General features: G+C 40.0%; 1 protein-coding gene and 1 long non-coding RNA gene across 12 annotated transcripts in view; one reads left to right on the top strand and one right to left on the bottom strand.

Moving 5' to 3' along the window:
• COL8A1 (collagen type VIII alpha 1 chain) overlaps positions 1-26,395 on the bottom strand; it is an 87,103-nt gene that overhangs the window by 27,634 nt on the left and 33,074 nt on the right. The window contains exon 3 of one of the 2 annotated variants that reach the window (XM_068696052.1): positions 2,204-2,320. The exons of the other annotated variant lie outside the window; for it this stretch is intronic. The gene's annotated coding sequence lies outside the window, so the exon portion shown is untranslated. The remainder of the gene's footprint in view (positions 1-2,203; positions 2,321-26,395) is intronic. 2 annotated transcript variants of the gene reach the window in all.
• Positions 22,054-26,395, top strand: part of LOC137863215 (uncharacterized) — a 216,414-nt gene continuing 212,072 nt past the window's right edge. For 7 of the 10 annotated variants that reach the window (XR_011100764.1, XR_011100760.1, XR_011100749.1 and 4 more), the window contains exons 1-2: positions 22,141-22,288; positions 22,482-22,556. This is a non-coding gene — a long non-coding RNA (uncharacterized lncRNA). The other 3 variants (XR_011100757.1, XR_011100753.1, XR_011100763.1) reach the window with 3 other exon arrangements.

Below are 26,395 nucleotides of genomic sequence, written 5' to 3'. Positions count from 1 at the left end.
GATGTTTGATTGTTTATTTTTAAAGAGCTGTCATATCATCCATTTAGAACTGACGGACGCTATTTTGATATCTTCATCAGTTTTCTCTAACATCTGCTCCCTTCCTTACATCGTGAACTACACACTCATCTTCATTGTCTCTTGTATTTATCTTAATTTCGCCGTATTTTGTTTTATTGGAGGAAAAACTTAGCAGAGCTGTTTGTGGCAAGATTTAGTTACAGGAAACCCAAAAACTAAGCCCCAGTTTCAGCTGAGACAATTAGACTGTTGATTTTGGTAGGAGCTCAGGACTTCTATTGGACCCAAATGCCTTTCAAGTCTAATTGCCAGTTGATGCTCAAGTCTAAAAAATTTCTGTATTCTTGCTGCAGATATTGGGCTTTGTTTCCCTTTAATTTGAGGGATATTTCTATCCAGATCTGAATGTTTTGCTGAAATTATTCTCTATTCACTGGAATAGATTAAAACGAAAAGAGAAAAAAAAGGAAATAATAACATTTTCCAGAACTCTCAACGGTTTCTTAAGCTTTTTTTTTTTTTTCCCTTCTTCTTGTTTGTCTGTGCTTCGATATCTCTGTATTGTTGAGTACAGTGTTTGTTTTTCTCAATGCAATTTTGCCATGCATGAAATGTAGCAAGTGCTAGTTTGCACTTAACTGTTGCTTTTTACTGTCTGGAGTATATGCTTAATGGTCTGTATTCCTATTTTACCTGCTGTAGGTGAAGGACTTTGAGGTTATTTGAAGTGATCTACATTATTGTATAACACTGGAAAATCTCTCTCAGAAGGTTTGAAGAAATTACTAATAAAAATAGCAGTGCTCTCATAGAGTGTGTTAATCAGCTGCTATGTAACCTTCACAGCGAAGTTACCAAAATCCACCGCCGTTCTTGGATGTATGTTTTATTGCTAGGTGGATTGGGCTCTAAAACTTTCTTATAGATGCTCTGGGAGAACTTAAATACCAGCAGGAATGCATTTTATACTCTATTAACGTTTTGTGGGCTGGGGCCTTGGGCTCTACGGTTTCTTCTTTTTACTTTTTTCCCCCCTTTTTTCCTTTATTTTTATGTTACCCCGGGATAGCACCCTGTCTAGGGACGGGCTCCAGGGGAGTGGGTCTCAAGGCCAGCTCTGACAGCTGGCAGCTGCCGGGCATCGAGCCATGGGCGAGTCCGCCCCGGTGCCCAGAGAAGCCCGGTGGGTTCTCCAGGCAGGGTGTCTGCCAGGGCCGGTGTCTGGAGCAGTGTACTGGTGGAGCCGTGCTTGTATTGACTCTGCTGCTTCTCTTTCAGACAAATTCTGCAGGATTTCTCTGCAGGAGAGGCGCACGATTGAACGTGGCGCTCATCTTCCCAGAGAGCTGTTGAGAAAGTCTGAGGAATTTACATGATTAATTCATAACATTTGGATTCTTTTAATTAGCCATCTAGAAACCAAAACAGAGCGCAGGACACTACTGCAACGTAGCTTGTTAAGCAATAATGCATTTTTTCTTCCAAAAGTCACACTTGATAACAAACAATAGTCATAAGCATAAGATGACTGTGGATACTATGAGCTAATGTCTAGTTGTCAGAAACTTTTCCATTAGGGCTCCAAATGATGTTTAACATATTCTTCCCGTTATTGAGCTAAACTAAACATTGCATTAAACATGGATTTCCAAATGAATGTTACTGCTGTTTGCCTTCACATATGCATACACATGGATTCAGACACGTGTACATATGTATTTCGGATATCGAAAGTACATCAACGGCATAGCTCACTATATTCCCAGGGTAAAATGTCTTCTGTCATCCTTTTTAATGAAACCCATCCTTAATCTTTCCTGACTGTGAAAATAGATTTTAAAAAGTTTTTTTTTTTTTTTTTTTTTTTTTTTTTTTTTAAGGAAAAAAACAAAACAACAAAACAAGTTACATGTCATTTCCCATTAAACTATGAAGAGTGTCCGAAAGAGTAGATTTTCTTTTAATCTAGGAAAGAAAATGCTGCTGAGGATAATCACCAAAGTATGTGTACCATATATTTTTCTACTCAAAAATCAAAAGCTTTGGTGCGTAGCAAACACTTGAATAACTTATCAAATCCTTTTTGGTGCTTGCTTTAAGACAACTTCTGTTTTAAGCCTTTGCACTTTTGTTCTGGCATTATGCATAACTCATTCAGGATTTCAAAGCTGGATATACTTACATTTAGATATCAGGACAGGGCAGAAGAAGGACAGGTTGTTTGCTTTTTCACTGTAAGAGACCTAGACTTCCTGTCTGTGTAAGGCCCGGTGTTATTTTGTTGATTTTAAGTTGGTCCCTAGAGGGAAAAGAAAGCTTATAAGAAATTCATGAGCACAGTAGCCTTTTTTTTTTTTTTTCTTTCAGAAATGTTAAGGAAATTTGCCCAAGATTTTCAAACATAGTGGCGTAGCATAGTCTTTTCATTCCATGTTCAAACCTCTTATTCAAGGTCTGCTGTTCAGAAGTGTGACAACCTGGCAGCTCGTTCCCTCTGAGTAGCCTCTTTAGTTACTCAGTGCTTGCAAAAACTGATGTAGCAATTTGAACACGGGACTAAAAATCCTAATGTTTGATATTTTTGTTGGCAATCCTGTAATAATTAGGCTGTAAATCAAAATCTGGGTTTGGATTTCAAGAAAAGCTCCTTGAGTCTTGTTCCCACCCTTCTGGAGAGATGCTGTGTAGCTTTTTTCAGATTACTAGGTATAAAATTATCAGTTTGAATGACTGCTGAAAAACATTTACTTATTCTCAACTTTCTCCAAGTGCGTTGCCCCCTCAAAAATGTACATGCAAACCCTTCCTTGCAACGGGCAACATATAGATATTAGTTCCCAAGGAACTTGGACTGATATATGAGGTGCTTGGAACCGCCATACAAAGTCCCGAGCACAGCTGTGCTCATGAAGGTGCAACAAGGGGAGCAACAGGCAGCGCTGGCATCCTACATAACTACAAAATCTGTATGTTTTATGGGCTAATCACTGTCAGGCTGCCGCTACCAAGACGCACATTTCACCCGATCCACATCCCACAGGCATGACTGGGAGGACTCTGTGATTTGGTGGGCTCAGCTGCCACCAAGATGTTCAAGGTAGGTCTCTCTCCATTTACTTGAAGCATTTTATCAGCCAGGCCAAGAGGAAAGTTCAAGAACAGCAGCTTCTAACCTCTCTGCAGATGAAGGCAGCCCAGATGTGGTGCCTACTCCGGGGCCTGGTATGCCCCAGGGGTCTGTGCCCCAGGTGGCCCTGCTGCCACCAACCTGTGATAACCTTAGAGGGAGAAAGCATCTGGGGAGAGAGGAGAGCCAAAAAGCAGTATTGATTTTGCAGGGGAAACCTGCAGTTAGCTTGCCTGTTTTACCTCAGATTTATTCCAGCCCCTTAGAAATGTGCCCGCTCCCTGCTCTCATCTGTTCCTCTGAGTGCACCAACTGGGCTTTTGTGAGGTCTCTTTCAAATCTGACAGAATAACTAAGTTTTGATCAAAACAGTACATTTTCACAAAAAAAAATAAAAAAATCTTGAATCTTGTTGACAGAAGAGCATTTTCTGCCATAAAGGAGATCTCAGCCCAGCTCCCTCCAGAACACATTGCTGCCAACCAGTCCTTGTGCTTCAGGAAACCATTCCTCCATTTCGGGTGGCCCCAGTTGGGCACCTTTTTCCATCCTTCCTCATGAGGTCCAGGGCCCCCATGAGAAGTACCTGGCTGCTCTCCAGGCCCTCTGCTGTAAGTTAGGGTAACGTTAGTGGTGACAAAGCTTTCTGGCCTCTAGTATCAAATTATTTTGAAGAATCTCTGTTTTGGTGACCAACCAGCTCAGCTCTCCGGCAATGCCAGACCTAGTGTTGGCTTGTGGTTGCCCTTGTGTTGGTAGATAATCCGGGGTGATTTTCTCCTGCTGTGCTGCTGCTCTGGGAGCCACCACGATGGATGTCCCAGTGCCCTGACCCTGAGATTTAAGAGAGATACCTGACAGTGTTCTTACATAACAAGCAAAGTCTTCTGCTTGAGATGGTTGCTGGAAAAAGGGGAAGGAATTATATAATAGTCCTTCAAGATTCTCTTGCATTTAAATGGTTTTGTTCTACTTTCAAAAAATATGTATGGAGGGAGCATGGAAGTAAAAATAAGTGAGAGCAAAAGCTCAGCAGGCATCTGTCCTTCCAGACACTCAAGGACTTCACAGGAAAATCTTGAAAGAAGTAAAACAAAAAGGAAGAAGGTGAAGCTTTTTTCAGTGGTACCCAGCGAAAGGACAAGAGGCAAGGGGCACAGGCTGAAACATGGGAAGTTCTGGCTGAACACAAGAAAAGATTTCACTGTGAGTGTGACAGAGCACTGGAACAGGCTGTCCAGAGAGTCTGCACTAGAGGGGATTGGACTAGACGATTTCCAGAGGTCCCTTCCAACCTCAACCACTCCGTGATTCTGTGAGTGATTTCAATAGTCAAAGAGAAAAACAATTTCACACCCCATTATCAAGGTATAGGAGATAATTCCCAAGAACTGTGGATTATTTGCAATCGGTTTCATTCAATTCATTGAGCTGGATAAAAGAAAGTGCATCTGGCATCTTTCCTGAGGGGACTCTACAGCCTGCAGAGCAGAAATTGCCAATTCCATCGCCGTTTGCAGCATAGTTTTATGAAGTGTAGCTTTTAATTGTTTATCCTGCCAACCAGGCCTTCTCCTTTAAGCTGGGAGTCAGTAATTCAGACCACATCTACATTCATTCATCACCTTCAGATACGGCTCTGGGCTCCAAAGTTCAGCGCTGGAGACAAACTTCTCCACAGCTTGCAGGTGCTTAGGTCTGGGGCTTTGGCTCAGCTTCTTGCACAGACGAAGGAAAGTCATGGATTCAGAAGTAGCTTTGAATACTTAGCAAAACGGGGAGCTGCCAGATTGGAGGGGATGGCAAGCTACTTTGCCTGTGCCTGAGGAGAGAGGGATTAGGCGTTTCAGCCGCACAGCTCATTCCTGCTTGCTGCTTGTACCATCCATGTTGCTGTTACTGCCTTTGTGGGATTAGAGGGCGGGTGAAGGGGTGCCAGCTTGTACCAGCGGGCCCCAGTACAGCAGCAGTCACTCCTGCCCTTTCTACCTCCAGCGGCAGCGGGATTTCTCTGGCTTTCTGCCCTGCTCCCATCCTAATTCTTGTTCCTTCAAACCAAGACTGACCCCTTGTTGGCAATCAAGAAGGTACAGAAAAATGTGTAGGTGCTGATGGTGGAGAGAGCAGAAGTGAGGGGAGGGGATCTGGGCTGCCTTCAGGTGGGGAAGGAAAGAAAAGAGTCCACACAGTGTCCTCTTGGTCCTCAAAAAGCCCCTGTAACATCCCAGACAGTCCCTACCTTTCCTTCTCACACCACCACTGCTGCCCCTGCCTTCCTCGCCTGCTCCAGGGACCCCCTTGGCCATTGCTGACGGGTTTTGCTGCACAGTGTAGCCAACAAAAGGCCAGATTCTGGCTCCTGATGATTTTTCAGAGAGGAACTGTGATGTTCTCTATGTGCCCTTCCAGTATTATTATTTTCATGCTCTTTGTGTCCTGAGACCAACAACTGCGTGTGCATTCTTCCACTTAACTTCTTTCAGCCCTGAAAACCTGTTACGGTGCAATGATTTTTTTTTGACCCCCAAAATAAATCTCATGGAAGGTTTCCTACTGATACATTTCCTGTCTCCCCTGTGTAATTCAGTCACCTGAAGATCCTGATACATAGGTTAGGGCTACATGAACATGCAGCAACACAAGGCAGTCTTTTTAGCTTTGGAGACAATAAAGCTTCCTGGAGAAGTTAAGGGAGAGAGGGAATATGAAAGAGAGAATGAGAGAAATCATTCCTAAGAAGAAACTTAAGCAGTAGATTTCCTGATGATTACAGTCTCATTTCGTTGCTCTGCTGTTAGGAACAATTTAGTGCAAATCTATAGCTGAAAGGAGAGGGGAGAATTTATTTTCTGTGTGCAAAATCTTCAAATATAGGAGGTGGCATTGCATTCTCCTCTCTCTCCCATTCTGCTGGCTGCAGGTATTTGCCAGGTCTGGAACACAGTATTTTGTGATTTCTATTCATGTACAGAAAGGCATCAGCAGAAAGGCAGAAAATAGCTGGATTCTCTGTTTTAGCAGAGAAACAGCATGACCCCTAGTTCAGTTAAGTAATCACATAAATATCAATTCTATTTTAAGCATATACTTGAGTCCCTCTGATTCAATATTCAGCCCAAATGCAAATGACTTTTGTGGAATGAGGTTTGCATTGAACTGGATCTACTTAGTAAAGTATTTCAGTCTGCTCTCGGGGAGAAAAGAGGAATCTGGTCAATTGCTGCAAATGCTCCTGTAGCAGAATTGCTGCTGTATTCATTGTTTGGGCTATTTTCTACTGAATTTTTTAAATTTTTGTGAGAGAACTACTGTGGAGTAGAAGTCTGGGTCTGGAGCAAAGTTGCAGGAATGTGCACAGATAATTATGTCTTTTGAAAGCAGCACGCTACATAGGATTTCCTAAACAGTACCAGAAAACGTTGACGTCCTGGAACTGACATTTGCAATTTCAAATGCCAGCTTTCCAGGCATAATTAGTGTCCTTGTAAATGTTTCAGTATCAAATCTGGGACTCGCTTTGGACAAGCCAGTCCACAAACTCTAAACATATATATTTTTTTGCCATTTATTATTTCCTTTTCCAGTGTTCCAGAGAGTGACAGCTGTGATTTTTAAAGCTAGGAAGTAGTAAATAGAAATAGTGTGTTTTAAAGTGTCTATTATGTTTAATTATAATACATAGAAGTTGCTTTTATTTATAATTCACAATTTTCTCCTGCCATTGCCCTTATTTTTTTGTTTAAAGTACCTGTGATTCCCATCCTCCCTTATACAAAATACACAAATACTTTTACATAACCACAACTTTCCTCTAGACACGCACCAAAATACAGAGTAGAGGATATGAGAATTACTTATGACAGATGAGTCACATTAATACTTTGTTCTAAGCCATGAGAAAAATGAGACACAGGGGTAGGAATCAGTACAGATCAAAACCCTTAGCACATTATGATCCAAAACCACAACCATCTACTGAGGTGCAAAATGTTCTTTTTTCACATAAAATGTGAGAAAAACACAAAGAGTTTCGTACTGCAAATGCTGGCGGCACACAATGTTGCAATTATTCTGAATATTTTGAGATGTTTGAATCAAAACCAAGACTTTAAGCAACACTGAGGTAAAAGTATTTTTATGTCTTTCCACCAAAAAAAATAATAATATTGTGTATGTTTGCCACAATTGCTTCAGCAACGGTGTGCCAAATTTCTACCAGTGACTGACAATAAAAACAGAAAGGGGGAATGTCATGACATCCTCTGTCCTTACTCACTTTTCTCATCCTAACTCCTGTTGGGTTTGTCTGTCTTCTGTGCTGCTGGAAAGATCTTGGATGTGCTGTTCTTGGAAAAGGATCACTCTGGTCTCCTCTTACCGCTACTTTTCCTACCACAGTGCGTGTGGCTACCTCACGCTGGGTATGGGGCATGTATTGGAGGTCGTTGGGTAGGGTCGGTCCCATTGGATGTGTTCTCAGTAATTACCACTTGCTATTAGACTTCAGGGGAAACTTTAACCAGTGCTTCTGATGTGATCGGGTGATATAGTCTGAAATTTAGTCACCACTGGGGGAACCAAGTCTCCTGTTCCCTAGGACCTAAGTCAGCACTTCCTCCGTCCCCTCTTTTTGGCCTGGTGTCCCGTGGAGAGCTGTGGTCAGCAAGGTGTTGGGGTTCTGCACGAGCTCTTAGCACCCATCGGCGAAGGACCTGCTCCTTCTGGTGCAGGAGGAGGCAGGCAGCCCCCGCTGCCCAAACAGACCTCAAGACCTTCTCTCCGGGGTGCACAGAGGGTGCTCCAGGTGGGCCCCAACAGAGACTTTGGGCTCACAGGCCCAGGCCAGTAAAATATTTTGGCAGGGTGAGGATTTAAGCATGCACGTGCTGGTTTGTATTCCCCCTGCTGTGGTGACTTCAGTGTTCATGGGCTGAAAGCTCTGTGCAACTAATTACTCTGCAGGGCTGGAGCTGGGCTGTGTTTCTCATCACAAGAGTGACTGAGGTAGGTGAGTGTTAGCTCTGCTTCATGGCGCTTGTTTGCTCTTCCAGCTACAAGTGGGGGCCCTGTTCCTGCCCGCTGCCCTCCAGATCTGTCCTTCCCCCATGTGCTAACACAAGGAGCTGCTCATGGTGCATACCAGCGCGGGGCCGGGCTGCTTTTGTGCCACCTTCTCCTGCTGTGCAGGAGAGTTTAAACACGGAAACCGAACACGCGATTCATGGAAAATCAACACGAAAGATTAAGGATTAAAATTTAAGAACTAAATGGGTGGTCTTATCCAGACAATTTCCACAGACTGTACTGAAAGAAATACATGGCTAAATAATAAGGAACCAGCACAATGCTTTGAATATCTAGCTGTAAAAGTGTTACCTTAAGCCAATGAAAGCACAGTCTCGATTTTCTCCATTTTTAATTTGCCTAAGGAATTTTTCTACCTTCTTAATTAATGCAGTCTTTCAGACTTGTTCTGCAGGTACAGGACACATTTCTTATCATCCAATATCAGTAACTATTCTTGTGATTAAGCTTTTACAGGCTATTGGTCTGCGATTGCAACTTGCATGCAAATAGGTATAGATGTTGCACTTCATTTAGCCCATGAAAATGGAGTGGTTTGGTTTATGCTTGCCAGGCAGGCTGTGAGCCACTTGCGTTGAGGTAAATGTAGATACTGGGTTACAGCAGGTGACTTCTGTAGTGATACAGGGAATATCACAAGATGTGCTTTTGGTTAATAGTAGTTTGTAACTGTGATAAGTTTCCCAGGTTTTCAGCCAAAGCAATTCCTACAAAACCACCTCCCCAGAAGAGGTCTGTAGGAGCACGCTGAACTGCAATTACAGCGTAGGCTGGAAGTGCCAAGGAGATTATGGGGAGATATTATTGGTCCAGACTGAAATTTTGCCAGGCCTCCAGGACAGAATTAAGTATCGCTGTGTTTTTCTCTCTGGTATGTTTCTACACCATGAACTTGGACAGAATTTCAAATTTATGATGAAATCTAAGCTCTGTTAAGACTACTGAATTTCTTTCTTGAAATTTTTCCTGATTCTAACTAATACATGCTAAGATTTGCTACTGCCAGCCAAGACTAGCTATTTCTGGGAGAGGTACCTGTAAAAGGAAACGTTAGGTATAAAGGGCATGGGATAATTTTAGGCAGGTTATTTATGCATGCCTTTTTAAAAAAAGAAAAGAAAATAGAAAAGTAAACTTTCCAGTTTGTTACTGCTGCCAATCTCAACAAACCAATTCTTTATCCATTCTGGATTTTTTATCAGATTAATCTCATGTTATAAAGAAAAGTGAAGTGAAACGTACATTTTTGATGTAACGTAATAAAAAGTCAGAACACATAACTTGGTAGTACGGTGTGCAATGACCAGCATGCTCTACTTAGCACAGGAGCAGGTCATTTACCTTGCCCTGGTTGGCCCTAGCCAATTCTTGCTGCTTGGTTTGTTTCTTTGGCTGAACCACCTGAACCACACTACATCTTTTCATGTAGTTTACCGTAAAAGGCTGAGCTGTAGCCGTAAGTACTGTGCTAACCTCTGAGTAATATAAAGTTGTCCTAAATATCATAAATCCAATCATTATGAAATATCAGAACAGAGAAGAGCCTTGGCTGTCATCTGAGTACTGTGTATGGACAGAAACAAACACGCAAGCAAGTAAATTCTGTCCTCCATTGCTGATACCCAAATAACTGAATGTTGGACGTTGTCCATCTTTGGCAAATGGGCAAGGCTTAAAGGAGATGAACTTTCCAAACAATTTCTATGGTAACGTTACAGAATTTCACATCACAAAGTAAAGGAAAAGCTTTTTTTTTTTTTTTTCAGCCCTTTAGGGAGCTGAGTTGATAAAGTAACTAAACATGCATCTTATTTATTTTTGAGAGTTACTGAGTGGGGGTACTCATGGAAACTGGGTTACGTGCAAGATCAATTCCTTTGCTGAATCAGGGTCTTAAATTAAACTGACGGAAATACTCCCCATAGTTAACAGACAGCAAAATACCAATTACAGAAAAGCATATTTTTATTTTATTTGACATCATTCTTTCACTAAGTTAAAACCAAACCAAATACTTCTCAAGCAGATGTGTATTTCCCACTCAGGTTGGGATGAGGAAATGACAAGGAACTATTATTGATCAAGTCTACTGTTATTAATCAAAAAGTACATATGTTATATTATTGTGTTTCATCAAAAGTGAAATGCTTTTAGGCTTATTGAGGAAAAAGTACTGAGAATATGTTCAAAATGCCACCCTTGTAAGTAAAATGCCTCTGTGGACTGCAAAGTACAACCTTCCCCTCATCCCCCTTGGGATTCCAGCTGTTTGTTGTCCACTCCTTTTATGGCAAGATTTTAGGAGTTTCCCATTACAGGCAAGCAGGAGAATTCATCTCCATGCTAATATTGTACAGAATAAACTCATGCCAGTGGATAATTTGGTCACCATTACAGTAGTACCTAAATATTCAGATGTTTATCTTCACAGTACCTTGTGAGGTGGGGAGGAGACCCTGCTCCCATTTTGCTGGTAATTGAAGCACAGAGAGGCCAAATCCTCCGTCCAAAATTGGTCTGGAGAAGTGTAAAAGACGTGGGACGTGAGAAGGAGGCATTCCTTGCCTGCATCAGCAGGTCAGCCTTCCTTTCTGCAGGAATATGAGGCCTCATCCAGGACCAGCAGCACAAACACTGCTCACGTTTGAGGGAACTGACACATCCCATCTCTTAAACTGTGTTCCTCTTGAGGTGTCCTGTCATCTTAGCCAGATGTCACATCCTCTTGCCTCTCACCTCCCTAGCCCCAGAAAGCACAGTCTACGCTTTTCCAAGCACAGGATTATTTGTATCTTCACAATGTCATTAGCTAACTAGAACTTATAGTACACACCATGTTTCTGCAATGCCTCTGATTTCTCTTCCAAAATTTCATCATGTAATGTGTGTATAGAGATGGTATTTACAGGTGAGGCTGTGCTAGAGTCCAAGCTGCACCACTGCACAAGTTCAAGGCGTTAAAGACGCAGCAGTTACAAGGCAAAGTGTATGGCAAGACAGAAATGGAGCTCGGATCTGTCATGCATGAGTAATGAAACAAACATTTCAAATACCACATATTTAATATATAGTATGAATATATTTAACTAATACAATGGGCTGGTAAAGATGAAGACATTAACTAATGACTCTAAAACAAGTATTTAAGAATTTCCACAAATATTTATTTAAGAAGAGACAGGACAAGCACTGCAAAATACACTAAGAACTTTGACTTAGCTGAACTCCTACAGACAGTGTAGGAACAGAAAGAACATGTGGATGGAAACATAACTAAGATTCTGGAAACAAGTCAGCTCTAAAAAGCAGCAGGAGTCCAGGCGTTGATGGATTCCTGAGACCATTCTATAGAGGATACGAAGATGTACTAATGCTAGGGAAAAATATCTCTTCTGATTTGAGTGGAAAGATTTTGGTAATAAGAATGTTTCTAATCATAATCCTAATGCTTCTGAAACTACGAAGGAGTGTTGAAAGTTTAGATCCTGAATAAAGATGGATTGTAAGACGCAGGCAATGGCCTGGCCAGCAGACTGGAAATAATCTTCTCAAGTATAAATCGGATGTGTAACTTCAGATTAATTAAGAACCAGTTCATAATAATGTTAGATCATTTATCTTTAAATTTTCATAAATGTAGAATGGAGTCTAATGTCAGCCTTTTCTGGAGGTGGCAAGAAGGATTTTAACGGAGTGGGATGAGCTGGCTACCCCCAAACTGTCCCTTGTACTGATGCTACCCAAACGCGGTGATAGAACTTCTCTGCTCTGGAGTTTGCACTGTAGTCAGTAGTAAAAACAAATGTGCTTGCATGCGGGAGAACAACATCAACAGTTAACACTTCCTTATTTTATCCCTAGTATTTTAGTCTGAATTCATCTGAAATTGTGTGTTATGTCAGTTATAAAACCATTTGCTGGGTAGGTTCCGCCATTCTTCAATGATACCACAGTCAAAGTCATCTATACCATTATTACTTCCAGGATGGACCTACCATCACCTTTAAATAATTTACGTGGTATTCATAGTAGAATATAATTTAGATGTTACGTGTTGTATAAAATAACTCTGACCTCTTTTTCTGTGGCTTAAACTATTGAAAATTTAACAGTCAAATACCTTCTCTGGTATCCAAGTCATGGGGAGGTAGGCAATTCCTAGGGACTTAACAATTATTATTTATTTTGTATGGAATGACCCCTGATACCATGTTCGGAAGTGGTAGTCTAAACCTGTGTGGGAGCACAGAATTAAACAGAATCTTTGGCTTTGGGAAACTGGAAAAATACCATCCCTTTTTTCCCTTAAAAACTGATGAATGCAAATGAAAATATAAAACAGCTTATCTTCCACAGCAGCTGGTTAATGCCTTTACTTTCTTAGCCAATAACAGTACAAGGTTGACTGGGATAAGTTTTGTCTGGCAAATATTAAAAAGATATTTCAAATTTTAGCAGGATAGCTGGCTGCTTGAGTAGATACTTGAGAGTTTAAAACATTTGGTTATGATAACAGTAAAACAAAAGATATGGTTATTTTAATATAAAACCTAACTTGAATAGGATGAGGTCTGGTGAGGTAAGATGGGTCAGATTGCAAATGTGACTGATGGATATAACTGTTAGAGATCAAAGCTAGTATCAGAATCCCACATCTATTAACATCCTACTTTTATGTCACTATTCCCAGGTGATCTTTTAGTTGGGAAAGAAGCATAACATTTCTGTATACAGTGAGATGAGTCTGACAAAGGATGAGGAGAATTAGATATGCTTTGACTCCCAAAAATGACAAGAGAAACTGAATCTTCTCCTATTCGAAAATGAACATTTATTTGGAGAAAAATAGAAAGACCACTCTGCAGGTTGCTTTTTCCCAAAGATGAAACCTGTATTACTTAGATATATGAATTATTGCACAGGTCACTAGTTGAGTGGGCACAAATTTCACTACCAGAAGATGGGAAACGGGATGATTTTAAGAATCCGTAGATGGGAAACGGGATGATTTTAAGAATCTGTTTATCACCTATATGGTAGATCTTATTCTGAGATTGAAAAAAAGAAAGATAGGAGTAAATTGGGGAGAACTTGTAGAGATACGTAGTCAGCTAATCTTAGGCAACTTAAAAACACATGAAAATAGTTGTTAGATGAAGGATCCACTTCCCACGGACATTGTATCAGCCAGTGGGCAAGCCTTTTAACAGCTCTGTGCTAATGTTCTTCTATCTGAAAAATGATGATAATAACATTTATTTACCTCACAACAGAATCTGGAAGAACTTAATTAACATGTGTAGTTATTTAAAGTTCTAGGGTTGAAAGCTGCACTAGAAGTCGAAAAAAAAATGTTAGCGTTATTAGCTTAGGGATATGGTTTAGTGGGGACTGTTAGTGTTAGGTTAGAGGTTGGACTCGATGATCTTGAGGTCTCTTCCAACCTAGAAATTCTGTGATTCTGTGATTCTGTATTTCTATACCCAGATGATTTGCTCACATTTTCAACACGCCAGCCTGGAAACGTACTAGAAGCAGCACAGCATTGGACAGTTCACCAGATTAGAAGCTCGATGACATAAACAATAGTTCTAATTGGCAGGGTGCTTTGGAAGATCTACCCATCTTAAGTTTTTTCTTTTCTTTCAAGTCTTGGGCCATGTAAACTCCAAATAAGCTTTGATTTATGAGTCTGTTAGCTCCAAAGCCACTAAGGGACAGAGTGAGAGCCTGGAGTGGAGCTGGGAACTCATTCCAGCAGTGTGCAATCTCATTTGGGTAAATGCCGCAACCCCCACCTTGATCTGAAAGGTCAGTGTGAGCCAGCAGAAAACACATTTTTAATATATTGGATAATAAGGAAAATGATATTTGGAACTGCCAGCAAAGACACCTGCTGACAGTTGGCGTTAAGGCAATGGCACCTTCTAGACAAATAGAGAGGTGAAATCCAGTCTTTGCTGAAGTTGAGAGAAGTTTTGCCATTGACTTCAAACAGGCCAGAAATTCCCCTACAATGATTAATGATTTATGTGTGTATCTATGAGGTCTTGCATAGTTTGTGAAAATTTTATATTCAGGCAGCTCTCCATAATGTCGAATAACTGGAAAGCTGAGGTACCAAAGGAATATAATTGACATAGTAAATACCTAGTAGAAAAAATCAGATTGATAACAGCTTGAGCTAAAAATTGTTTGTTTCCAGAGTTGTCATCCCACACAAAAGTCATAAAACAGACCATTCAATGGCATTGGTGGTTGGTGAAAAGCACTTTTCAATGCTTAGATGGTTTATCATATCTAGTGGTAGGACACTGCCCAAAATCTGGGGAGGAGAAAGGATTCCTGTGCATTCACTGTATGCAGTAAATAATTTGCTTGACTCTTCTTTAAAGTCATGCAAATCAAAGGGCTTCAACAGAGATCAGTAATAATTTATCCAAAGCAAGCTCTGAGGAGATCCAGCTCTGGTTTTTGCTTATGCATTTTACACAGTTTCACTTTCTTCTTCTGTGTTTTTGTATGCTTTTGTAAGCATCTACATTTTTTTTTTTGAAAGTTTATCAAAAAATTGAAGATTTTAATCACCTGCCAATCATATTTTTGCAGCTGAGTCTGCTAAAGCATCCCTGCTTATTCTCTAAAGGGAGAGAATTTGCATGCAGGTTTTTGAGTACGCTGAGTGAATGTTTCTGTTGAAGTATTTTTTTCCAGTAAAATCCCAGGGTACTTGGAGAGGCTGGTGTGACAGCTGAACTTTCACTAGTTTGAAAAATTCAGACTGGTGGTGTGCTTCCAGAGCATATATCACTGGTTCCACAGACACAAGTGAGGCATTTATGCAAAGCCTGGACAAGAGCCTGACACCTTGTTTCAGACCATTCACACTGAGCCATTTACCCGCAGCATTAGGCAGCTAATCCGCTATAACACTGAACCATGGACAAGAAAACCAACAAGAAGGCATTGCTGAGCTGTTCCTACCACTGCTGCCTGCAGAAGACCCTCTGTTTGCTTTGGCATGGTGTAACTCACACCCTGACAAAACTTAATGGTCTTCCATCAAAACTACCAGGCTGAAAGGTTCAGGTGGGAGTCATGCGACTCCTTGCATGTAGACCTCACGTGGTTAGGACCACGTAGGTGTAAGCAGCCCTTGGATATTCAGGGGCACTTATGATGGCTGCTCAGTCCTTATACACAACTGCATTTTGGTGATTTCCAGTGATAGTTTTCAGGTATTTTATTCAGGGAGGTGATCTTTGTCATACTGATCATGCTCCTTAGGACTTTTTTTTTTTTACTGTTTTTTGTGCACTAATCAGTACCTGCTCTGGATTAGATCTCTAGAAACTGCACTTCAACCAGGAGCACAAGGGAGACCTTCTCCTGACCTGTGTCCTTTGCTGCTGGGATTCCTCAGGACATACAGGAGCTGCTGTCCCATCACACTGAATGTGTGGCACAAGAATATGCCACTCCAGCTTCGGATGCTGATGAAAAAAGGTTGTGGGCAATCTGCTAGTGCCTGGGAAAACATAGTGTGGTGTTTTGCAGCGCACGAAAAGGAACATAAGGACCCTGTAGCTTCTGTACTCCTCCCCTCATGTCGCTCTGTGTGTGTGTGAGGTTTTAGAAGGTGACCCTGTTGTAAAGGCAAAGTGTAGCTATCATCGGGTGTCACTTTGCGACAGGCATTACGTTAGATGTACAGGTAGCACAGTTCCACCTGCTCATATCTGATGCAATCATGTCACATGTCATAATATCTTTTAAGTTTCAATAAGTACACTGTTTAATTTTTTCCTTCTTTATACTATTTGCTTCCTAAATCTACCTCTAGATCCTGTAATACTCTTAACATATCTGCAAATCTACTACAGTAGCTACTTTATTTAAATAACAAGACTTCCCCTTTACTGAGGAATTAAGCAACCTTTGTTGGCAGCAGTCTGGTAGGGTGCTTAATTCTGAAAAGGTTGTGCAAAACCCAGGCTAAACTATTGAAAGAATGTTTCAAAAAAAATAATAAAATCAGAACTGAAGGTTTACTCTGTTGCAGAGCAAATAAACTTGCAGCAGCTCTTCAAAGCAGACCTCTTTGTTAACAGCTCTGAGGCAGCTGTGGCTTTCTCAGCAGAAATGGCTGCGATTCAGTTTGAAATAGTCCTCTGGCTTCTTTTCACCACATAAAATTGTATCAGTAGGAAATACTGTGCTCTTCGTGAGCAAGAAAGCATTCTGTGGTATTCTAAGTCTCTCTTTACAGCAGAAGGTTATCTGTATTACTTACACTGTATTTTCATGGCACATATTGGGACTTACATCGAACTGCAGCCTACTAAGTTGAAAACCTCTGGTAAACAGGGCTTCTAGAAGAGACAAACCAGACAACTCTTAAGAAGCTATTGGGAAGATCTATTGATTTTCTCATGCTATGATAATTATTGGGTTTAGAGCTTCTAGCATCTACTGCTAGTCTTCTGAGATATTTGAACTGACGTGCTTTGGCATTAGTTCTTGCTACCAATGACACTGCACTTTTTTCAAAAACATCTTCAAGAAATTTGGTCAGGAGACTCAAAGGATGTGCACACTGTATTTGCAAGCATGCAAGATATCTGTCCTGTAGGGTAATTTGATGTGGTCTGTTCTTCCATCTGTCTCCAGCATATGGTTATGTTGCAACAAGAAGTCATCAGTCAGACTGCCAAGGAAAAGGGCATTGTGGTTGCTGTGTAGTAAAAGCAGGAACACATTTAGTGTTCTGTGGCCTATGCAATGGAAGTGAAGCTATGTCCAGAAGGATGGTGAGAATAAAGGGTGAATAAGGATACTTACTAAGTTAAAAAATTATCATAGAAGCTGAAGGACACAGTTGGCTAAGAAGCAATGTAGAGAAGAGTGCTAAAAAAACATCTGCATCCACCTGAGAGAAAAAGAAAAGAAAGGGACAGAGTAATGGAGCAAGAAGACAAAACTTGGAATCTCTCAAGGAAAAGACAGGAATTCTCACATCCAAAGGTAGGAAGAACATCCTTCCCAAAAAGTATTACAAAATGACAGGGGGAGATTATCCCTATCAGGCCTAGTGATCTGCCTGATGTTCTGCATTTCTGTCCCCTACACATGGATGCTGTCACATCTCCCAGTCTGAGCAATTCTTTGATTATTGATTTGTCTCAGTGACTCTCATGAAAGAACTTAAGGACTGATGCATACAGCCCCCTGTGAGCAAGAGGCACAAGATCAGGCCTGAAAAACTGTGAGCCAACAGCACTGGAACAAAGCTGTGTAAAGGTGGAAATAACCACTGGAAGGAATACTAGCTGTATGACATGGGAACATGCTGAAAAACCACAGCTGGAGAAAATGAAATGATGTCTCTGTTCTCAACAAAATCAAGTGCTTATCACATTCGATTTTGAAGTAATACAAAGAACCAGTAGCTTACAGCCACAAGACTTTCTAGAGAAAGTTTGACTAATTTTTGTTATTACCAGGAAAACAGGAAAGCAAAAGAAAATAGAAAGAATCATTTCCCTGAAGTTTCCCAGCAAGTCACTTGTAGTGCCAGGCTTTTGGTCTCCAGGCTTGTTATTGCTCAACTCTGTGTGGATCCAAGTGTCTCTTTGCTCAGAGATGCTGGCACCCAACATCATTCCCACTCAGTGCAAAAAATCCAGTTCATATCAATTCATATTTAATGTAGTAACTTGGCTTAGCTCACATGACCGTTAAATAAAATTGGCTTTTTTGGTACTGTTCAAATCTGTACTAAAAAGGTGAATCAAGCCTTATGTTTAATATAAAGTGTGGGTAAACAATTGCATATATATATATATACATCAGTTACCAACATTCATAAGAAGAGGCTATATATTGACTAATAACATTAAGTAATTCTAAAGTATAGTTAATGTTGACGTTGCAGTAATTTGGAATAGTTATTCTGTGCTTAGCTTCCCATGAACTGAGTTTAAGTGAGAAGAAAAGTCTTAAACCTTAGTTCAGTGTCTTCTGAACTAAGGTTTAAATCTTCGAAAAAATGAAGGCTTCCCTTTGAAGAACTGGTGGTGTCAGGTGCTAGGGACTGAAGCCGTGCACCCTTGGTTTAAAATTGTTAATGTCTATCTCATCTGCTCTCTCCTATCATCTTCAATTTGTCAACAGTATGTAGTAATATGTTTGATTCATCAGAGGTGGAAAAAGGATGGTGAAAGCAAGTAAATATGCCAGATATCAGTCACTTAAACCCCACTAGTATTAAGTCACCTCAATTTGTTTGTCTGGTAAAAGCTGGCCTCTTGTTGGGTGATTTGAGGCCAGCTTGATTCACCACCAAAATGTGAGCCTGGAACTGACATTGAATTCGCAGATGTGCATAAGAGAAATCTCTTGAGTTTTAAAATAATTGACTTTAGGGGGAGGCAGGAAGAATTTAAACAGCGTTGTTAAGCAGACCGAAGTTAATCAGTTACTGTCATTGCTACTGAAACCAGTTGTAGTTTGACATCATGTTCATTTTCTAATTATTTTGTATAAAGATTAAATTATTATTTTTAATTCACTAAGAGTACACAAATCTGGGACGTTTCTGAACAACCTTCTTGCTTATAAACAACAAAAGGAAGTGATATCATACATGAGATTAATAGCCGAGGAGTGAAGTTTTTGGGTGTGCAAAATTTTTAATTTTAGAGCTTTCAGGGGAAAATGAAGTATAAACTCTGAAAGAAAAACAGCACTATTTGGAGTGAAGGATGCTGGAAATATCAAGCATATATTGAAAACACTATGCATGTAAGTATGTGGTGTGCCTGTAGAAAGGGCTCTGTAATTATAAATTCAGTCTTTCAGGCTTTTGGAAGTGATCTTAAAAACAATGCTGTAGTTTAAAAAAAATAAAAAATAGAGAGGACAATGTCTCTCTTGTCTCTCTGTTTATGCAGGCTGTCATCCAAAGCTGTCAAAGAATCAAGCCCTCTTAGCTGAGCTTTTCCAGGTGTTTTTTGTCTAGTGGAAGTTTACATACAGGCTGATTCAGAGGTGCAATGTCTACAATTGAATTACCAATGGTCGAATTCATTTACGCTTCTGTTCTCTGGTATTCAGTTGAGTCACAGAGAATCTTTTGGGTCATTTAGATCCACGTCTGCCCGCCCTTTTAATGGGAGTGATGTACTTTACATGTCAACACAGACTAACTTATCTGGCTCATGTTTTCTCTCTTGGAATGCAAAACTTAAAATAGATGCCATTTAATACTTGGCTTTCATGTAAAGACCCGTCTGCTGATGCCTGATGGAAACATTTTTAAACACTCCATTTAGAGATAATTTTGCTCATATGTTATTGATTTCTTCTATTCCTCTTCCTCCAGTTTAAATCAACAGAAAAAAAAAGAAGAGGATTTTGTATGATTATGATTTCAGCATTTTATTAGTGATCCTAGAGTGCTGTAACTTCCAAAGCAGTCAATATCGATGATGCTGTCACAAACAGAAAGTTGCAACCTGCTTTTTAGAAGCCGTGAATATTTGTCTTATCTCCCTTAATGTTTTTTTTTTTTTTTAAACACTAACTCCACTATTATATCTGATAGAAACGATGACAACTTTTGCCTAAGTTTTGAAAACAGCCTAATGCTCAGTTTGAGACATTTTGAAGCGATCTTATACTCAGAGCTGGGTAGTCAGCACTTGATGAAGGGCCGGCCTTGCTGCATGGTCTCCATTTGGGCACTTAAGAAGCCAAATATTCTAAATCACTGCCTCCTTTGAAAATACATATTCCAGTCACTTGATACGTGGGAAACTTGACGCAGTTAAAGCAATGTGCCCACAAGGTGTGATGACTGACTGCAAGAACAAAAAATGGAAATCGGTTTTATTAATTATCACTGATTGTTCAAATGAAAAATAAGTTGCATCTAAAAAAAGAAAAGATTGTTAAAGACCCCTGTAAACATAACCTTGTGTTTAACAACTGCAAACATTTTTTTTATTGCTGTTGTCAAGATTGTGGCAAATGGTCATAAGTTATGGAGATCAGACAGCAGAAAAATACCATCTTAAGTTAAAAAAAATGGTGAAAGCTATGATGGGTAAGGGAAATCTCTGCTTTTGCCAGAATGATGCCTAAAATAATTAGAATGGAAGAACCATTTGCTACAGAAGAGAAAGAAAAGGGTCAAATTTCAAGTTAGTAGGGTACATTTAAAGCATCTGGGCCTTTTCTAACAACTCTTCTAAAAATGTCCTGTTTCATTATTTACAGTGCTGCCTATCATGTTGGGAAAAAGGCAATGCATTATTTGAGCCCTGAGGTATGTTGTAAAGGACTTCGGATGTTTTAAGCCATGTATTGGGCAAAAGAAAACTCATGATATTTAAGCAATAACACACAGAAATGAGAAACATCTGCTATGGGTGCATTTGCATTTATCAGTCATCTGGTGGCCTCCTCTCAGCAACCTCACGCTAATGTTGACTTGGTATCGCATCCTTTAATCAAAATGCTCCTTTTGTGTGCATCTCAAACAGTGCTGTTCTTCAGCCCACACAATGACTGCTTGTTTGCTTCATGTTTATGAACTCCTTCAACAAGATCCCTAGAGCTTAAGCAAGAAGCTTTGGCCAACATTTTCCAAATGTCAGTGCTTAAAGCTTGGCATCTAATAAGCAACCTTCTTTGCAGAAGCTGTGAGCATCAGAATCTTTCTAGGGACTTGAGAAAGTATTGCTGCTCAGCATTTTGTGGCCATGTATGGATTAAAAAATCATTTTTTATGTGCTACGGTTGGGGACTAGATGTTACACCAAGCTACAGAGTTTCTATTACATGCATGCAAGTAAGCTGAGTGTCTAAGATATGTTCATCATAGAATCCTAGAACCATTAGGGTTGCAAAGGATCTCCAAGATCACCTGGTCCAACCATCCCCCTACCAGCAATGTCACCCACTAGACCATGTCCCTCAGGACCAGGTCCAACCTTTCCTTGAAAACCCCCAGGGATGGTGACGCCATCACCTCCCTGGGCAACCTGTTCCAATGCCTGACTGCTCTTTCTGAGAAGAAATGTCTCCTTATTTCCAACCTAAACCTCCCTCGGCACAACTTGATTTACTATGATGACACGAATAGTAATACTTTATGAATGGTGATACCTATGCGTGGATAAAGCTAGTTTGTCTTGCAGGTATTTTTCATTCTGATTGGCTTCAGAGGAGACTGTAGACTGTAAGCAAATCACTAATACCTGTACGTACTGGGATCAGCTCTTCCCAAACCAAACAGCACCTGAGGTAGAATGTACAGGGGCCAATGTTTATAAGATCAGGTCTGGATTAATTATTACATGGAATGGCACTGAGCAACAAACTTTGCTCTTGAGTTATTATGGGAGAAATAATGCTTGATGGAAGGGAAGGCTTGACTTCAGGTTTCATGTCTGAAGCCATCAGAGAGGTTCATGACTTTTCAGTATGAAAAAAATGAATTCACATGAGTGTGACTAGCTTCCAGAATTCAAACATATCCTTAGCATAGGAGTGTGGGGATGGGAATATGTAGCACTAATATCTTACTTCATTCAGATTCCAAAGTTTGCCTTTGGAAAAAAAGCACCTGAAAAACACTCAAAATTGTTCTTGATAGTGAATGTAATAACAAAAGAAGCCACAAAAAACAAAGATGCAGAAAGAAACTTGCACATTCTAGAAATCTCAACAAGGTATTGTGGTGATACAAAACACTTGCTAACTCCTTCCCTGCAGACCTAAGCCTCTGAAATAAGGTGCACCTGGTCTCACTTAGCCTTTCCCTCAGCTGTTTTTCTATGGTTGATTATTGCCATCTCTCTGTCGTTACAAATGATTCAGAAGCTGAAAGCAGAAGGTTTATTTTTTATTTTTTGTGTGTGTTTCCATTTGTATAGAAATGTATGTTTTTATCTAGGAGATGTGGTTGCTTGCTGCTTTCTTTGGTAGTGCACGTATTTGTCATTGTGGAAGAAGTCTAATTGTGGACTTCTATATTTCTAAATTAAAATGGTAAAAATCATATAGTCTCTTGAGGACATCTAGCTCTTAATGAAAAATACCATGTAACTGAAGAGCTGGCAAGACTGTAGTAAGTTTTTTTTTCTCTCCCGTTATATATGTGTATATATGTGTATATATATATATATATATATATATATATTTTTTTTTTTTTTTTGTGGCTTTCTCATCATTATTGGTATAGCCAAGCAGATACAACCCTAGAGGGACTGTTTTGGAGCTGGCTGCAGTTTTGCTTCTCTTCTCCTTCTTCCAAGTGGTAAGTGTTTTTGATTCTTGCTATGCTTTTTATACTTTTTTTTTTTTCCCTAGTGCTCTCAAGGAGACGTTGAGTAAAAGTTTCTGAAGCAGAAGGAATACTGAGGCTTTTGAAGTTGGCTTGTATTGTTGTTAAAATGTAATTGTTTAGGGGGAAGAAGTAATAATGAGTTATAAAGATTTGTGCCGATAGCATTCTCTTCAATACCACAATTTGGAAGAAAAATAAATGCTCTCTGAGGAAAGATTTTTCTTCTAATACTTGGATGTGTATACTGTATCTCTGTGCCTATGAAATGAACTTTTCTAGATCCAAGGAACTTAAATGTGTATGACTGAAAGGAGGTGAAAAATCAAATATACTTGCTTGAATTTAAACATGTCTTAAAAATTATCTGAAGTTATTTTCTGTTAGTAAAAATGTTATTAGTTGACTCTCTGCCCTTGCTTATTGTGTATCTCTAGGCCCCTAAAAAGTTCTCTGGATTACTTTTTTGTGTATGTGTGTTGCAGGTGCATTTAACAATTTCTGAATTCATTTGCCAATTTTCTGGTTTTCTATACCATGTATACATATAATTCTTCGTCATCTTGTATCCATTAACAGAACAGAGGCAGAGATGTTGCAATGGTGTTACTTAAGTCCCCATCTCCCCGAATCAGTGGATCATGTTAGATTTTTACACTTCATTTAGTAAATCTGCCAATGACCCTCATGTTTCAGGAAGACTGGAAAAAAACCTGAAAGATATGGACTAACTGTAACCCAAATGCAATAGTTTCTGAGGGGGTTAAAGAATAGCTTTGAAAATTATTAATGGCTTTATAAATTTTGATGGCATGTCAGCTTCACAAAGATCACCAGCAGATAGCTGTAGAGGATGTAGAGCTTGCTGTTATGCTTATTTGCTGTGTTTATTTTGGGGATGGGAAAAAAAGTAGCTTGTGTTTTTACTCTGAGGGTCCCTTTTGTCAGCACCTATGGGTCAAGTAATTTACTGAGTGTTGCCCATGTTTTAAAGGGTTATGAAAAGCAAGAAGAGACATGTTGTACCAAGGACTCTAGAAATGCATTGATGTGGTGCATCTGTCCCCTTCCTTTTCTGCTTTGGGTTTAATAACAGCAAATACTGTGATGAGGAATAAAACACTTGTAACTGTGATGTTTCTATTTTTTAAAGAGTTTAAAGGCCATAGTCCCCAGCTTCTATTTTGTGTCCTCTTAATAGGGCTGCCTGGCCTGAGACTGTATTCTTGAAAATAACCTCAGGTGGTACAGCAGTTGTGGACACTGTGAAATGTGTCTGTGCCTGACTGTTCACCTTAGGCAAAACTCCTTTTGAAAGTTGGATTGTTGGCTGAAGGCAGAGTGGAAAAATAGACCCCAAGAGGACGGCTTTCATACTTCAGTAAAAGTGTGAGGACTTAGTACAAGTATTTGAAAATTACAGAGTCTGAAATATGCTTGCAGTGGATGTAGTTTAGAGATTCTGAACTCCAAAGGCAAGACAGAAGGGACTCTGGCTTTGTGTTAAAGGGAAAGGTATGTATTGCACTATGAGGCAACACTGCTTATGGCAGCATGAAGCTCTCTCTGTACCATCTTTTTCCTGTACTCTGAAACTATGACAATTACTGATCTTCAAAATGTTGGACTTCAATGTTTCTAAGCATGTCCTGTTATTTTATAAGGCATTCTGTTATTCATTTTGCTTAATCCCTAAACTGTACGAGTGGAAGTGAAGAAGAAACGTTATCATAGAACCTGATATTTTAACAGTAGTGATACAGTAAAACACGTGGCAAACTTCCAGGTTTCTACTACCTGTATAGTGCTTTTCAGCCTGCCAAGTCTTTGTTGAGCGGAAGAGCAATGATTTCTTTACCTCTTCCTTCAAGTAAATTTAATACATATTTATCTTGCTGGACATTGGCGTGATATTAGCATCTGTTTTCATTTCAGTGGGATATCTGTAGCCTAGAAGGATGGTTGCTCTCATCTGGTTCATTCAAATTCTGAGGTGCTTTAAGTTGTCTTTAAGAGTATCCTGTGTTACTAAATGGGAGTTTGAGGAGGGGGGAAAAACAAATGAGCAATGGGAAGGACTAATTCTGCCTTTAGAAAGGCAAAATATGAGACTGTTCTCCTTCCTCAAATTCTGTGTTTGTTTTAACATCTGACTTGTACTCAGGCAACATATGTTCCTTATGTTCTATGGTGAGGGTAGGGAAAAATATTCCAAGAACCTTGTGTGTGGAGTATTTGCTGAAGATGAATGAGCAATCATAAGGACCAGAAGTTAGCGCGTGCACTCTAGAAGAACATGTGTAATTAAGAGGATCTGAATAGTTACTGTTCTCCCTAACCAACTGAGTGAGGCACATGTGCTGCTGAGGCAAGTTGTTGAATGGAGATGATGCAGAGGAAGGGAAGCTGTCCAGAAGCACAGCTACCTCAGCATAATAACAAGAGTGGTGGGTACATTGAATGCGCTGTACTCAGTGCTACCCGTCCTGTGGCAAGCTGTTGTTTCATGCAGCTACCCTGCTAAGCCTGCCTCACTGAGTGGCAACACCTGTGTCTAAAACATTAACCTAGCCCATAAGCCAATGATGCTAGCAAAAGGCAATTTCAAAATGGAAAATGAACTCCTATTCTTTGCTGGTTTCTTTGTTTTTCACAGAATCACAGAATTATCTAGGTTGGAAGAGATCTCAAGATCATCGAGTCCAACCTCTAACCTAACACTAACAGTCCCCACTAAACCATATCCCTGAGCTCTACATCTAAACGTCTTTTAAAGACTTCCAGGGATGGTGACTCTACCACTTCCCTGGGCAGCCTGTTCCAATGTCTAACAACCCTTTCGGTAAAGAAGTTTCCAAACTAGGCTATTCCTACAGCTTCTTTCCTTAAGGCCAGTCTGTACCTAATTCACTTCACCACCTCTCCTTAGCTCAGTCTGGTGTCTAACCAAAAAATGTCAGCTTTGCTAATGGCAGTTAGCTTTAGATCTCACCCCAACTGCTATAGCCCAGCAACAGGACAATTCTGGCATGATTTTACGCAATAAGTTAGGGCAATAACGGTGATGTAGTTCAACTCATTTATTTTGCTGTGCACGTCACCCTGGAATGGCCTGCTTGCTAAAATTGAGCAATGAATTGACTGTTGCTTTTTGGTATCATTTAGTTTAAACTGGTTCCTCGAGGGATAGCCCCAGAAAGCAGATGTTTGCTAAAGAATAATTCATTATTCTGCAACATGTAACTGTCCTGTGACACTTAAACAAACAACCCACACACACCAAAAAAAGCAACAAGCAAATTGATGTTTGGTAGATGTAGTGTCAGAGAAGAATGTCAGAGTGAGTTTCTAAACTGTGTTTTCTCGGTGTATTTCCACTGAGGCTCTCTTCCTGCCTCAGTAATGAAGGAGCAGGACTGGATCCCGAATGGTTCCTTTACTGCATCACCCAAATGGATTGTCCAAGTTGCTATGTGAGCAGCAAAACTAATGAATTTTGATTTCTTCTGGATTTACATTCTTTACTTTCCGGAGGCCAAACTGAATGACTAACAGATGAATCTTGTCTGCCTTTCCCTCTGTGGGCATGCCAAGCTGTGTCTCTACCCACTGATTTTCAAGAACTTGTGCAAGGATATAATTCTCCTTTAGACTCTAGACTTCTTTCAAGATGAATTTCAAATTGTCCAGCAAGCAAAAAAGTTATTTTGGGGTGTGGGGAGTAGATGAATAGATGAATAGACAAGGAAACAGCATATTGAGATAAACAACTCTTTCTATCTTAAAAAAGAACGAAGAAAAAGAAGTGTAAG

The sequence above is a fragment of the Anas acuta genome, chromosome 1 (assembly GCF_963932015.1).
Source record: "Anas acuta chromosome 1, bAnaAcu1.1, whole genome shotgun sequence".
NCBI classification, from domain to species: domain Eukaryota; kingdom Metazoa; phylum Chordata; class Aves; order Anseriformes; family Anatidae; genus Anas; species Anas acuta.
The sequence above is the reverse complement of the archived record's forward strand: the minus strand, read 5'-3'. Positions and strand labels throughout refer to the sequence as shown.